The 16,125-nt window shown below is 39.1% G+C and overlaps 1 long non-coding RNA gene across 2 annotated transcripts in view; it reads right to left on the bottom strand.

The window, feature by feature from the left end:
* The window catches only part of LOC309608946, a 35,641-nt gene that overhangs the window by 10,720 nt on the left and 8,796 nt on the right, over positions 1 to 16,125 (bottom strand). Inside the window, exons 3-4 of one of the 2 annotated variants that reach the window (XR_014233160.1) lie at positions 7,726 to 7,861; positions 413 to 6,743 (exon numbers count right to left, since the gene is read on the bottom strand). This is a non-coding gene — a long non-coding RNA (uncharacterized lncRNA). Of the gene's footprint in view, positions 1 to 412; positions 6,744 to 7,725; positions 7,862 to 16,125 lie in introns of those variants that run through there. The other variant, XR_014233159.1, reaches the window with a different exon arrangement.

The following is a 16,125-nucleotide window of genomic DNA, read 5'->3' as shown; positions in this document are numbered from 1 at the left end:
ATTGGACATTAAAATTTTTAAAATATCATTTATAGGGACTTCTCTGGTGGCGCAGTGGTTAAGAGTCCGGCTGCCAGTGCAGGGGACACGGGTTCGAGCCCTGGTTCACGAAGATCCCACATGCCATGGAGCAACTAAGCCCGTGCACCACAACTACTGAGCCTGTGCTCTAGAGCCTGTGCTCCACAACAAGAGAAGCTACTGCAATGAGAAGCCCGCACACCGCAACAAGGAGTAGTCCCCACTTGCCTCAACTAGAGAAAGCTCGTGCGTGGCAACAAAGACCCAACACAGCCAAAATAAATAAATAAATAGATTTATAATAAAAAAAATATCATTTATAATAGCATTTAAAAAACATAAAATACTTAAGGGTAAATATGTGTAAGACCTGAATATTGAAGACATTTTTTTTTTTTTTAACACTTTTTTTTAAAATTTTATTTATTTATTTATTTTATTTATGGCTGTGTTGGGTCTTCGTTTCTGTGCGAGGGCTTTCTCCAGTTGCGGCAAGTGGGGGCCACTCTTCATCGCGGTGCGCGGGCCTCTCACTATCGTGGCCTCTCCCGTTGCGGAGCACAGGCTCCAGACGCGCAGGCTCAGCAATTGTGGCTCACGGGCTTAGTCGCTCCGCGGCATGTGGGATCCTCCCAGACCAGGGCTCGAACCCGTGTCCCCTGCGTTGGCAGGCAGATTCTCAACCACTGCGCCACCAGGGAAGCCCCTGAAGACATTCTTGAGAGAAATTAAAGAGGACCTAAGTAAGTGGAGAGTTATACAAGGTTCATGGTTTAGAAGACAATATTGTTAAGGTATCAAATCTCTCAAATTTAATTATAGAGTCTAGACAACGCTAATCAAAATTTCAGCACATGACTTGTAGAAATTGACAAGCTGATTATAAAATTTATATGGAAGTCCAAAAAATCTAAAAGAAAACAATTTTTCAAAAGAAGAACTTTTGTTAGAGACATCATAAAACTACAGTAATCAATATCATAGTGTGATATTGGCATAAGAATAGGCATAGATCAATGGAACAGAATAGAGAGTCCAAAAACAGACTTACACTTGTATGGTTGATTATTTTTTTTAAAATGAAGCTGGAATAATTTGATATCCAGATGGGAAAAAAATGAACCCTGATCTTTGCCTCATAACATATACAGAAATTAGTTGATTCAAAGATTTGAAGAGGTAAAACTATAAAACTGCAATAAGAAAGCATAAGAGAAAATTTTAATGCCCTTGTGTTAGGCAAAACAAAAATTTTTTTTTTTTTTGGCTGCGCCGTGTGGCATGCGGGATCTTCCCTAACCAGGAATCGAATCACACCCCCTGCAGTGGAAGCACGGAGTCTTAACCACTGAACCACCAGGGAAGTCCAAAAATTTCTAAAATAGGACACAAAACACACAACACCTAAAAGAATAAGAATTGATAAATTGAACTTCATCAAAATTTAAACCTTGGCTCTTCAAACAGTCCCATGAAGAAAATTAAAAGCCAAGCCACAAACTGGGAGAATACATATGCAAAACTTATTTCTGAAAGAAGTCTTGTAGCTAGAACATTAAAAAATTCTAAAACTCAATAATAAGACTAAAATCCAAGTTTAAAAAGGGGACAGGGCTTCCCTGGTGGCGCAGTGGTTGAGAATCTGCCTGCCAATGAAGGGGACGCGGGTTCGAGCCCTGGTCTGGGATGATCCCACATGCTGCGGAGCAACTAGGCCCGTGAGCCACAACTACTGAGCCTGCGCGTCTGGAGCCTGTGCTCCGCAACAAGAGAGGCCGCGATAATGAGAGACCCGCGCACCGTGATGAAGAGTGGCCCCCACTTGCCACAACTAGAGAAAGCCCTCGCACAGAAACGAAGACCCAACACAGCCATAAATAAATAAATAAATAAATAAAATTTAAAGTAATAAGGAGGTACCATTTAAAAAAAAAAAAAAAGGGGACAAAATTTTTGAACACACGTTTCACTAAAGAAAAGATATGAACGATAAACATGAAATGATGCTCATCAGCATCGTCATTGGAAAAATGCAAATTAAAAACCACAATGAGCTACATCTACACATATACTAGAATGGCTATAATTAAAAAGATTGAAAATTACCAAATGTTAGCAAGGCTATGCAGCAATCGGAACTCTCATACATTGCTGGTGGGAATGTAAAATGGTATAGCCATTTGGAAAGTAATTTGTTAGTTTCTTATAAAGTTGAACATGCACCTCCTGTTATGACCCAACCATTCCACTCCTAGATATTTGCCTGAGAGAAATGAAAACATGTTCACACAAACACTTGTAATGAAAATGATCATTGCAGCTTTATTCATAATAGCCCCAAATCGGAAATAACCCAAATTTCTATCACTCATGAATGAATAAACAAATTGCTGTAGAGCCATCCAATGGAATTTTACTCAGGAGAAAAAGGAACAAATTATTGATACACACACGTTCAGCATGGATAAATCTCAAAAGCTTTATGCTAAGTGAAAGAATCCAGACACAAAAGACTACAAACTTTAAGATTCAATTTATATGAAATTCCAGAACAGGCAGAACGATAGTGTCAGAGTCCAGATCAACAACTGTCTAGGGTTGGGGAGACCGGGAGAAGGGACTGGCTGCAAAGGAGCACAAGGAAAATTTGAGGGGAGGGGGTATGGAAATGTCCTTTATTGTGATTGTGGTGATGGTTACATAACTGTATACATCTGAACCAATAGTAATCAGAAGATGTAATGAACAACTTTATGTCCATAATTTAAAATTTATATGAAATGGGCAAATTCTTTGAAAAACACAACTTACTGAGGTGACATCAATAGGAGGGTTTTTCTAAACTAAGTACATTTGTGAAAAAGAAGCTAATACTGGCAAACAAACCAGCGTCATACCTGTCAGAAGTGTGAAGAGGGTACAATTAGGACTTTTTTTTGTTGTTTTGTTTGTTTTGTTTTGAGCTAATATGTTGAAACCATATTTATCCCTCCATTTTTTTTCGTTTTTGTTTTTTTGGCCACACCGCATAGCTTGTGGGATCTCAGTTCCCTGACCAGGGATTGAACCCAGGCCATGGCAGTGAAAGTGCCGTATCCTAACCACTAGACCACTAGGGAACTCCCTATCCCTCCATTTTCTTAGGAACTTTATCAATGAATACTATATCGCTTTCAGAAAAAATTCAGCTATATTTCTATGTTTGTTTACCAGAAACCTGGAGACATGTATTGTTCAAGTTAATTATAAAAGCCAAAAAAAATTAATTATAAAAGCACAAAAGAAAAACAAATGATTAAATATATTAAGGACATATATAACTCAGTGTGAAAATAAGTATATACCCAAGATATTAAAAAATTATGATAGAAAGAACAGTCTCAAAGAATTTTTTTTCTTTCATCCTGTCTTTGCAATTCCCAGTTTGGCTTCGGTAGAAAATCAAATCTTACTTAATATGTCTTTATGAACATCTGCTAGTGGGTAGGAGAGAAAGGCAGGTCTCTGGACTGAATTGTTGCTTCCTTTAAACAGAAAACTATTAAAGAAATTATACCTCCCCTATTTTTCTTACGTTTAAAAAAAGATAAAGCTAAAATTGAATCTGTGAATTATTGACCTTGCTTCTGTGTATCTGCACTCAATCAGACTCATTAACATACTGTATTTCCTCCTGTATGTCTTCTCATCTATTTTTGCTCTTTTTTCTCAACTTAAGAAATCAAGAAAAATCGTTAAGAGCTCAGACTCTTTTTTTTTTTTTAATTTTATTTATTTTTGGCTGCATTGGGTCTTCGTTGCTGTGCAAGTTTCTCTAGTTGTGGTGAGCGGGGGCTACTCTTTGTTGAGGTGTGCGTGGGCCTCTCGCTGCGGTGGCTTCTCTTGTTGCAGAGCAGGGGCTCTAGGCGTGCGGGCTTCAGTAGTTGTGGCACATGGGCTTAGTTGCCCCGCGGCATGTGGGATCTTTGCAGACCAGGGCTTGAACCCGTGTCCCCTGCACTGGCAGGCGGATTCTCATCCTCTGCGCCACCAGGGAAGTCCAGAGCTCAGACTCTTAAGGTTGGGGACAGACTCCTTGGATTGAAATCCTCGCTCTGCCATTTTCCAAATTCAATTTTTCCTATGCCTAATATGAATAACAATAACAATGACAACATCACTGACATTATTTATTATATGGCCCAGAGGGGTTAAGTAACTTGGCCAAGGTCACATAGCACTATCTACCTGGAAAAAGCCTCACCTTTATGGAAATACTATGCAGAGGCAAATTAATCCAGACCCTCCCATTCAAATCCGGGAAAGCAAAATTACATTCAACCCACCAGTGTTGATTGCATGTGTAGAAACAGGACAAGACTTCTGCCCTTTGGACCTTGATAGTCTCAAGAGGAGGTGAATGAGGAAACAATCCAACTAGTTATGCATGAGAAATAGACATGGGAAAAAAGTTCAGGGAGCTTAGTTTTAAGCATGGATGTGGGGGGAGGGCCTGGAATGAATCAGGAAAAGCCACAAAGAGGAGGAACATTGGAAAGGCAGCCTTAAAACACACTCTTCAGAATCACCTTGAACCAACGGACTCTGCCAACGTCTGCTAACACAATTTTTGTAGTAGCCCTTCCAAAGTGGATTGGCAAAGCTAGTCTGGTGTACATAGGGTGACCAGCTGTCCCTGTTTGCCTGGGACTGAAGGGTCTCCCAGAATGTGGGACTTTCAGTTTTGGAACTGAAGAGTCAAAGCAACCCTGGGCAAACTGGAAGACTTAGTCGCTGCTGCAGAAGTAAACTATAACAATGCTTGCTAACATCTGTTGATTACATGTAATGCGTTAGATGCACATGGAATTTTCCACGTTTGCTCGTTTAATTCTCCCAATAATCTCACCCCCATTTGAATACTATCATTAGCTCCATTATGCAATGAAGGAAATCAAGGCACACAAATTCTCAAGGTCATGCTTCCGGGAAGTGTTGGGACCAAACCCAGACATTGTCCTGCTAGGGTTGACCTTTTTCACCATTGTTCTATCCTGGGCAAACATCAAAATAGTCGGCTGCTGAGGATCTTGGATCCCCCAGGAAAATGGGAAGGGTCAGACCTGAGAACCAAAGCATTAAAAATGTCTTTTAGTTTGATCCCAGCATTTCTAGACTCCCAAATCCATGACTCTCTAGGGCAAAATTCCTCCTGCATTGGATGAAGTTCTAGGTCCTTAGGACAGTTTGCAATGGGTTCTTACTTGTTCCCAGGCAACTATGGTTTAAATGGGACTCAATCTCAACACTGCTTAGCTAATATTTTTACTTCTTTTAAGAAATAATTATCATTAGTTGAGAATGTACTATGCACCTGGCATTGTTCTGAACACCTTGCGTATATTAAATCATTTAATACTTATTTCTTGTATTAGTCATATACATGCTTGCAGAAGAAGAGAAATTTGAAAGTTAGCTTTTCATCCTCTTTCAAAATTGGTGATGACTAGTTGGATAAAATAAGTCCATGGGGAATGGAACATATATTGATGCATCAATTAGTATTTCTCCTAGTACATAAGTGATTTTGTTTTCTCACAACTAATCTCTGCTTTTGCAATATTCTGATTTATAACCTATTTGTGTCCCTTTTAAACACAATTTCATTCTCCCAGTCAAAGGTCTTCTATGGAAGTGTTCTTGGTGATTTAGAAACTCGTGATCTTGGTGTAAAGGAGCTTTGGAAATGTTGTTGATTGTTTGCTTGTTCTTAAAGTTTTTATCAGGCAGTTTATATGCCCCCCATGCTTTAGGGGAGAATGAGAAACCACCAGCATCTGTGGTCTTTGTTGAAAGATTGACTTAGAGCACTAATGCTTTGAGGGAGAATGGATTTGAATGGAAAGGGCATTTTTTCCTAATTCTCAACCATCCACCAGATCCTTGGATTTCTGTTGTCAGAATGCCCTTACTTTCAAATGGGATTTCCATTTCTCCTCAATTTTTATGTTGCCATAGGACAAACAGTCATAAAAATTCATGTCCCCTGCCAACCACCCCACTCAGAAACTTCATTTTTTCCCTCCTTCAAAACTTCTAAGGAGGGAGAAACCATAACTTTCCTTTGAAAATCAAGCCCAGTGAATCAAAAACCTTTATGGTAAGGGAAGGCAATCACAGCTTGGATTCTGCCAGTCAGTCTCATCAACAGTAAATTATATTTATAGCATTCTGTACACATCCTTGCCGAAAATGTACTGTCCTGTGTCCAGAGCAGTGCCTGGCACCAACCAATAAATGCTTCTTTTTTAAAACTTTGTATTTTAAAATAATTTTAAACTTTAAAGAGCTTCAAGAATAGTACAGCTTCAGCAATTGTTAATGATTTGCTACATTTGCTTATCTCACTATTTTTTATCTATACATAAATTTTTAATGAATCAACAGACATCATGCTCCTTTATGTCTAAATAGTTCAGTATCTATGTCCTTTAAACAAGGACATTCTCTGATATAGCTGTGAAATAACAGAAAACATACATTGGTCTCTGCCCCCAGTTCCTGATACAGAGCTACTGAAACCTTTGTAAATTCCTAAGTGATAAGACAGCGCACTAGGCACATCTTTTGTTCTATTGAGGTGACTCTGGGTGGGCTCCCTGGATGGCTCCTAGAGGCAGGCTGGTCACGAGAAAGACCAAGCCGCGATTAGAAGCTTGGAATTTTCAGCCGCACTCTCCATCCTGCAGAAAGAGGAGAGGGATTAGAAACGAAGTTAATAATTGATCATGCCTATGGGAGGAAGCCTCCATAAAATCCCAATAGCAGGACTTCCCTGGTGGTCCAGTGGGTAAGAATCCGCCTTCCAATGCAGGGTATGCAGGTTCGATCCCTGGGGGACCTAAGATCCCACATGCCGCAGGGCAACCAAGTCCATGTGCTGCAACTACTGAGCCGTGCCACAGCTAGAGAGAAGCCTGCACACCACAATGAAAGATCCCGTGTGCTGCAGCTAAGACCCAACACAGACAAAAATAAATAAATAAATAAATAATAAATATTTTTTTTAAAAGTTAAAAAAAAAAATCCCAATAGTGTGGGGTTTGGAGAGCTTCCACGTAGGTGAACTCATCCACACCGGGAGGGTGACGCAGCCCAACTCCATGGGGCCAGTAGCTCCCGCACTCAGGATCCTCCCGGACCTTGCTCTATGTTCTTCATTTCATCTGTATCCATTATCATATCCTTTAATAAACTAATAAACACAAGTAAGTGTTTCCCTGAGTTCTATGAGCCACTCTTGCAAATTAATTGAACCCAAGGAGGGGTCATTGGAACCTCCCATCTACAGCCAGTTGGTCAGAAGCACAGGTGATAAGCTGGGCTTGCAACTGGTGTCCGAAGTGAGTATGTCAGGTCAGGGCGTGGGGGGGGCAGTCTTGTGGAACTGAGCCCTTAACCTGTGGAATCTGATGCTATCTCCAGATAAACAGTTTCAGAATTGAGTTAAATTGCAGGACACCTGGCTGGTGTCACAGAGAATTGCTTGGTGTGGGGAAGAAAATCTCTTGGTGACCAGAAGCATCAGAAGTGAAGTGCTTTGTGTGAGTAGTAAAGGAGACTCACAGGGAAGAAACACACAGGTGGAAAACTGAGTTTTTTCCTTTTTAATAACCATGGTGTAATTATAAGGTTTGGGAAATGTATTATAGTTGTAATACTCACCTAACATATTGTTTATATTTGAATTTCATCAATTGCCCCCAGAATAGTCTTTATAGCAATCTTGACCCCCTCTTCCAGGATCCAATTCAAGATCACACATTGCACTTTGTGGTTGTTCTCTTCAGTTCCCTGTTAACTTAAAACAATAAAACGGCCAGTTATTTTACCAGCAAAATGAGTTTATTCAGGAGCAACAAAGAATTGCAATTCTCGACATGCATCTGTGGTGAACCCACATGCAAGTCAGGTAAAGCAAAGAAGGGGAAACTATTTTGTAGAGGAGAAGGGGAAGTTGGGAGGGGCTTTTATAAACAAAATGTTCACTGGAAGAAACTGGGAGTTAGTAGTATAGTGGCTTTTCATTGGCTGAGTTATGATAGTCTCTCATTGGCTGAGCTCTTGCCAGGCAAAGAGAAAATCTTTCTTCCTTCTGCTGGTGGTAGTAAAGTAGTCACTTCCTGACAGAGATGTAAGTTGTGTCTCTTCCTGTTGGAATCTGTATTGGTGTGGAGTGGTACGTGCAAGAGACGTCCCCCTTCTGGTCGCCTGACTCCATTTTAGTGAGATTTCTCTTTAGTTTTCATAGCTTTTATTTATTTATTTAAATTTATTTTATTTATTTATTTGGCTGCATTGGGTCTTCGTTGCTGTGTGCGGGCTTTCTCTAGTTGTGGCGAGTGGGGGCTACTCTTCGTTGCAGTGCACACGTTTCTCATTGCGGTGGCTTCTCTTGTTGCGGAGCACGGGCTCTAGGCGCGCGGGCTTCAGTAGTTGTGGCACGCAGGCTCAGTAGTTGTGGCTTGCTGGCTCTAGAGCACAGGCTCAGTAGTTGTGGCGCACGGGCTTAGTTGCTCCATGGCATGTGGGATCTTCCTGGAGCAGGGCTCGAACCCGTGTCCCCTGCATTGGCAGGCGGATTCTTAACCACTGTGCCACCAGGGAAGTCTCCTTTCATAGCTTTTAAATCTGCAGAAATTCCTCAGCTTTTCTTTGTCCTTCATAGCATTGACATTTTGAAGGCCAGTTGTTTCATAGACTGTCCCTTAATTTGGTTTGCTCACAATTACATTCAGATCATGCACTTTGGGCAGAAATGCTACACATATTGTGTTCTCAGTGTGTCCTATCAGGATGCAAATGACCTCAGTTTTCTCCACTGTTGGCAATATTAACAATACATGCTTCTTGAACTGAGTAGGTAAATTGAGGACACATAATCATATACATGGATTTTATAATTCTTTCTTATCCTCTATTTGTATTATTAAAAACCAATCTGTTCTTCAAAATCTTACTCCGATGAATCCCATAGGTGGGATTTAGTCAGAGTGGCGGAGAGCACAGGCTTCAGTACTTGACACATTGGTTCAAATCCCTGATTCCACTTAGCAACTGTGACCTTGAACAAATTGACCCCTTAGTTTCCTCATTTGGAAACTGATCATAATGAGAGTGTCTGCAGTTTGTTCATCTGTAATGAGGATTCAAGGAAGCAGTAAATGTAATAAAGCACTTAGCTCTTGGCTTGGCACAAAATAAGTGCTCAAAAAAATTAGTGATTGTTATTATTATAATTAACCCATACAATGGCAAGCAGAGCCAGCTAGTTCTCCCTAAAAACTTCTTGACTTCTTTTGCCATTGGGAAGGGGCCATGTGATCAATTCTGGCCGCAGGACTGTAGGTGAAAGTGCCATGCGCCACTTCTGGGCTGAGGACCTTACAAGCTGGTGCTCTTCCCCTGCCACAGTGACCTTGAAGGCTGCATGTTCCAGATGGAGTAGCTACAAGGTGGAGATAGGCTGCCTATTTAAATTGGTGTGGGAAAAAAATCTCTGGGTGACCAGAAGTGTCCTAAGTGTTCTGTGTGAATAGTAAAGGAGACTCACAGGGAAGAAACACACAGGTGGAAAACTGAATTTAAATAAATAAGAAGTAAACCTTTTTGTCTTAAGCCATGGATATTATATTTTACTATAGTAGAATCTAACATTTCTTTGATTAATTTAAGTAGCATGTCCACATAATGTGTAAACAACGATTTGATAATTATGCAAAAGACTAAAATATACTGTTGATTCTATCTTTACTGACAGTTAACTCTGTGTTTTTACTGATACTCATTCAACAAATATTTCTTGAGCACTAACTGCATGCCTGATTGTCCTGGCAAGTGGCAAGCAAAACCAGGCAGAGTTCCTGTAATCATGAAGGTAAAAGTCTAGTCAGGGAGACAGGCCTTAATCAAATAATGGCATAAGCAAATGCAGAAGTGTAACCAGTCTTAGGCTATGAAGAAGGGAGAGGACCACAGTGCTATGAGAGGCTGAAAGTGAGAAACAGATCCACCACTAGCAATGGGCTCTTGGGAAACGGCTTAATAGCCTAGTAGTTTCCCTGTAAAATGGGTACATTGGCCTAGCTGATCCTGAAGGTCCCTTCCAGCTCTCATAGTCTATATTTTTGTGTGGATTCCTCTTTTCTCCTTGTTTGTGTGAGCATTTTTTTAATTGAAAAAAAAACTAATTTAGCAGAAACATTGGCTAGCACATGAGGCAATGTGACTTCTTTCCTTACTGCTAATTTAAATCCAGTAGTGTTAGGCAGCCTCCCTCAATGTTTTTGCTGAAACTTTGGAATAATGCTTACTAATCATCTTCAGGGGAACTTTGTGAGCTATGAGTAAGCAAGTTTCATTGAGTGACAAAGGCAGGAGGCTTACATCCATTTAGCAAAGATGACCCTCTCCGGGGGTAGAATTTGAAAAGCCCCTGAAGAAATCTGAGGCTGGGGGAAATATTTCCCCCTCTAGCTACCTGAATTCCCATATTATTTGTAACTTCAGAAAATCCTAGAACAACAATGAAAGTTTTTACTTGGGAACAACACTGTTCTTTTTTTCTAATGCTTCAGTGTGTATGCCTTATGGTAGCTGGAAGTTACTGAGGGATAAGGAAGGGAAAGAAGTCAGAAAGATCTGGAGCTTGAGGGGCTTGGCCAGAAAATGCAGATATGAGTCTGTGTGCAGAGGTCTTCTGCTCTAGGAAGGCCCTGGCTGCCAGGCTGAAGAGACCACCCACAATGAAGGATCCAGGGATAACAACTCTATCTCACAATGTTGCCAAGGGCCAAAAATGAGTACTTGGCATGTTTATTACCAAAGAAGTTCACTACCTTGCACCAAGCACCATAATAATGTGAAATAGTGGTCTTATATAATCTAAAGAAAGAAACAAAGTACTTTAAGTCAGAAAAGTAAGGGATATGATTTTTCCCCCCTGTAATGACTGGAGGTCTTTGCTACGAGTTTCATAACACTTGTATACCCTAGATAGGTGTCAAAGAGGCAAATGACAAAAAAATTAGCACAAGCTTCAATTCATGTGACTTTGATTCCCACGTTGATGCCAGCGAAAAAGCCAATACATAACTGCAAAATAACTTTAAGAAAAATTACATGACTAAGCAAAGCTGGTATTAAAAGGCCAGTTCTTCTTTTTGTAAAGGACTCGAAACTTGCTAACATAATAGGAGCAGTTTTCTCATGTCCATAGAACCATTTTCACATCCCACATCTTGCCAGTTTGGTATTTCCTTCCTTTATTGCTTAAAAGATTGTCAGACATTTTGAAAGGAGAGAAGTCAATTAAAATGCATTTAGACTGTTCTTTAAAAATGCTGATAGGACAAGGCAAATTTAAGATACCAGAAACAATAAAATATGAGGGGTTTTTTTTTTAGAAGGCAAGCAATTTTAATGTTCTGTACCCTTGAGGGAAAATACTATATTTTGTTAAAAGTAAATATGTTTTTTTCATTCATTCAAGCAAAGTAGTTTACTTTACTTCACATTATTGTTGAGTTGTCTCAAACATTATGTCCTCATATAGCTTGTAAGTAACTCTTCCAAGGAAAAAAGAAAAAAAAAACCCACATTTCTCCATGATAATACACATATCTAGGATTCTGAGGGGACTTTGGGGACCCAGTGATTTTCACAGCTTTTTCTTTTTTAATCAGTGGAACTAGTTTCTATGTTAAGACTCTCACGAGGAATGTCCATATATAAAACACATGAAATTCGCCCTGGTGGGAGAGGGGATTGAGGACCCCAACCCAAACTCAATCCAGTATTCATTTCAAATAAACTTTGCTTCACTACTTTATCACCAGAGTCCATCAAAGTATCTGGCAGAAAGATTTGTTGAAGAAATATATTATGCTGCCTCAGTCAATATCAAATAGAGATCACCACTTATAATACATATTAGAACATTTATAAAAATAAATAAAACCTAAGTATCCATCAACAGGTAAATGGATAAAAAAGCTGTGGTAAGTGAGAAAGTGGCATAGACATATATACACTACCAAACGTAAAATAGATAGCTAGTGGGAAGCAGCTGCATAGCACAGGGAGATCAGCTCGGTGGTTTGTGACCACCTAGAGGGGTGGGATAGGGAGGGTGGGAGGGAGGGAGATGCAAGAGGGAAGAGATACGGGAACATATGTGTATGTATAACTGATTCACTTTGTTATAAAGCAGAAACTAACACACCATTGTAAAGCAATTATACTCCAATAAAGATGTTAAAAAAAAAAAAGCTGTGGTATACATAAATACAATGGAATACTACTCAGCCATAAAAAAAGATGGAATTTTGTCACTTGCAGCAACATGGTTGGATTGGAGGGCATTATGCTAAGTGAAATAAGTCAGACAGAGAAAGACAAATACTGTATCACTTATATCACTTATATGTGGAATCTAAAAAATACAATAAACTAGTGAATATAACAAAAAAGAAGCAGACTCACAGATATAGAGAACAAAGTAGTGGTTTCCAGTGGGGAGAGGGAAGAGGGGAGGGGCAACACAGGGGTAGGGGCTTAAGAGATACAAACTATTAGGTATAAAATAAGCTACAAGGATATATTGTACAACACGGGAAATATAGCCAATATTTTATAATTATAAATGGAGTATAACCTTTAAAAATTGTGAATCATTATATTGTACACCTGTAACATATAATATTGTACAGCAAGTATACGTCACTAAAAGAAAAAACATAAATTAAAAATAAATAGTGTAATAATGGAAACTATTTAGTGTATTATTTTTAATAATAGTAATTGGCCAGGTAACAGCCTTAAGATACATTTTAGTACTTGGCAAAGTGAATTCATTTTCATTTGAGAAGTATATTTTGAGTTGGAGGGACAGAAGACTTTAATATCAATTAATATCAGTGCCCTGTTTGAATACCCCAGACCCGCTTCTTTCCATCTGTGGTACTTAACCTCACTTTCCTCAGCTGCAAAGGAGAACAATAACATCAATTTTGATGTCCACTAATAAAACCCCCTTTTTTCCATGCATACCAATAGGGTTCACATGAGGTTAAGGGGACTCTATAGCAGTGCCTCATCATGTGTGCTTAGGGGATGGGAGGTAGGGAGGGGGTGGGATGACTCATCTTGAGCCAATGAATAGAGTGTCATTAAATGGAGGAGACCCAACTGGGAATATTTGGACTTTAGCTGGAGAGGGTCTACCAGTTTGCATGAAAGACTCAGGAGCTTCCTAAAAAGGCTCTTATTCCAAGGGAATTAGTTACTGGAGGAGAGAGCCAATTTCGAGTGCTGTGTGTTGTTTATCACTCAGATTTGAAGAACTGTGCATCGCGTCAAAACCAATAACTGGACAAGCTGTTTTGACACAAAAGTTTTAGTAGGACACGGTAGGGGAAGGAATGTCCTGTTGTTCTCTGTAGTGCAGTGATAGTGTTACTGAATCAGGTCCGGCTGCTCGCTGCTCAAAAATCAATAGAGAGAGAGAGAGACAAATGTAGGTAGAAAGGAAAGTTGCTTTTAATCAGAATGCTGGCAATCTGGAGAGATGGTGGACTCAGTGTTCCCCAAAAGCCATTTCCAAAGATTCTGCTCAGCCATGAAAGTTTTTAAAGGGAAAAAGGGAAGTAATCTCAGTTAATCATTGAGATAGGGGGTCAGAGTTGTCGCCATCCCCCACTGTGTGCAGGCTTGTCGACTTGTGATTTTTCTTTAGATGCTGTCTTGTTCACACAGTTTGTTTATGAGGTTACTGAAGGGGGAGCTAGGGAAGAGATCTGGTCATCTGTTAATCACTTGTTCTTCATTTCTACTTCTTTGATCTACAGAAAGAATCAACAGATTAAGCAAGGTATTGTGTGGTTGAAAGATCTGAAAGGAGTGCTAGGGCTGGAGATGAGTAGAGCATAGGGTGCCTGGTTTAAGGTTAGTGACAACACGAAACGGCCTCCTGCATCTCTTCCTGCCAAAAGCTGCTTACACTAGCACAGTGTGAACCTCCCTGTGTGATGGCACCAAAACGTCCACCTGTATCTGTCCCCATTACTTGGAGGCTGAGATGACATATCTGTGGGCTTTGTAGGGGGGCTAAGGATCTTCTAGTCACATCTAGAAGACAGAACCTAAGAAACGCTCTTTATTAGTGTTAATAAATTTCCACCTTTTCATTTCACTTTCTTCCCCCATGCCTCCCCAGCAGAACATTTTGCCAATGTTAAAAAGAATGAGGTAAATCTATGTGTATTGATATAGAATATTCGCTAAGATATATTATTGTTAATTGTAAAAAGATACAGAACAATGTAAATATTATGCTTCCATTGATAATAAAGGAATTATACATATATATGCATGGAAGACATTGGAAGGATACAAAAGACCATTTATAGTGATTCTGAGAAGGTGACTCTGGGTGTGGAAATCTGGGGCAAGAGAGACTTCTCATTATTTACTCTTTTGTATTATTTGAATTTCTTTTTTTGGACATATCTACATATATATGTTATTACATATCACAGATATGTAACTTTTAAAAACTATGTATTGCAAAAAATAAAATTTAAATTGAAAATGACTTAGTCTAAACTTTCTCATATTGACTATTACTATCTATCCCAAATAAAAGGAAAGGAAAAGGACATACCATTCAGAAAATATGTAAATATTTTCAGTTTTCATATATATATGAGAAATATTTTCATATATATGATATATATATGAAATATATATATATCATATATATGAGAAATATTTTCATATATATATGAAATATATATATATATATATTAATACGGAAGTTCCTTATTTTGGGTAGGCTGTTTTCTTTCCCAGAAGCAGAACACAGCAATAGTGCTTAAGAGGTCTGGTTCTGATGTCAAACAGCTTGGGATCCAATCTTAGCTCTGCCACTTACTAGCTAAATGTCTTGGGTAACTTAACCTGTCTAAGCTTCAATTTCATTGCCTTTAAAATGTGGGAGAATAATAGTATCTACTTTTTAGGGTTATTTATGAAGAGTGAATGAAGTAGCGCAGTTGAAGCGATTACCATACTGGCTGGCCCATGGTAAGCACTTGATAAATATTATTAGAAAATGCATATGATGAAAATAAAGGGCACACAACAGTGAGGATTTGTGGGAAGCCAATATTTGTTTTCCTTTTTGAAAAATGTGGACAGCCAGTGACAAATATGGATAATAAAACACATGTAGAGACGTTCCGTTTGTGTAATTAACAATCTAGTAATTTCCAATCACTGGTTGAAGTTTAGGTCTCTCAATGATGGCAGACCTTTGAGAGTTGAATGGGGTGTGGATAACATGGCAGAGTTTCCCAGTCAGTTTAGAAGAGACTGTGTTACCTATGTTATCTACTTGTCTTTCTGCTCTTACTGTTCTTAGTTTCCCCATGTGTCACTTAACGAGGTGGAAAGAACCATGGACTGAAGAGAAAGAGAATAATTTAAGCCTGACTCTATAACTAATGAGCTGGGTGACCTCAGGGCCATATTGCCCCTACTTGCAAAACAGGGAGACTGGCCCAGATGATCACCGAGTTTCTTCCAGATCTAACAATTCTACAAAAATGCCATGCTTGCTTAGCCCTTCTGGTCTCTACTGAGTCTATATCCTGCGTTGCTCCATTCTGATGAACTCAGATTGCGAGGTGACAAGAGAGCTTTGCAAAGCCTGAACTAAAAATAACCTCCTCCATAAATATTTTATCAGAAGCTAGAGAGCTAAATAAAATAAAAGATAATTAAAAATCAGTATTAATGTCTGTATTCTGAGAATTTCACTTTGTTAATTCATTTTGTGAACAGAAGTTTCCATCAGAGGTGGCTAAACTAAATTAAGAATGAAAATCCTTCGGAGTGTAAATAAAAGAAACATTTAAATTACTAAAATTTACTAAGAATAAGATTCATTTTACTTTGTCTCCCATTCAATTGATACGGTACTTTTAATAGGTGTACTCATTTAGCTCATATTTTCCAGCATTTTGCAGAAATGTTATACCTTATGTATAATAACGATTAAAATGC

Source organism: Balaenoptera borealis (genome assembly GCF_965194805.1).
Source record: "Balaenoptera borealis genome assembly, chromosome: 13".
In the NCBI taxonomy this organism is placed as follows: domain Eukaryota; kingdom Metazoa; phylum Chordata; class Mammalia; order Artiodactyla; family Balaenopteridae; genus Balaenoptera; species Balaenoptera borealis.
Note: the sequence above shows the minus strand (reverse complement) of the source record. Positions and strands in the feature narration are given on the sequence as shown.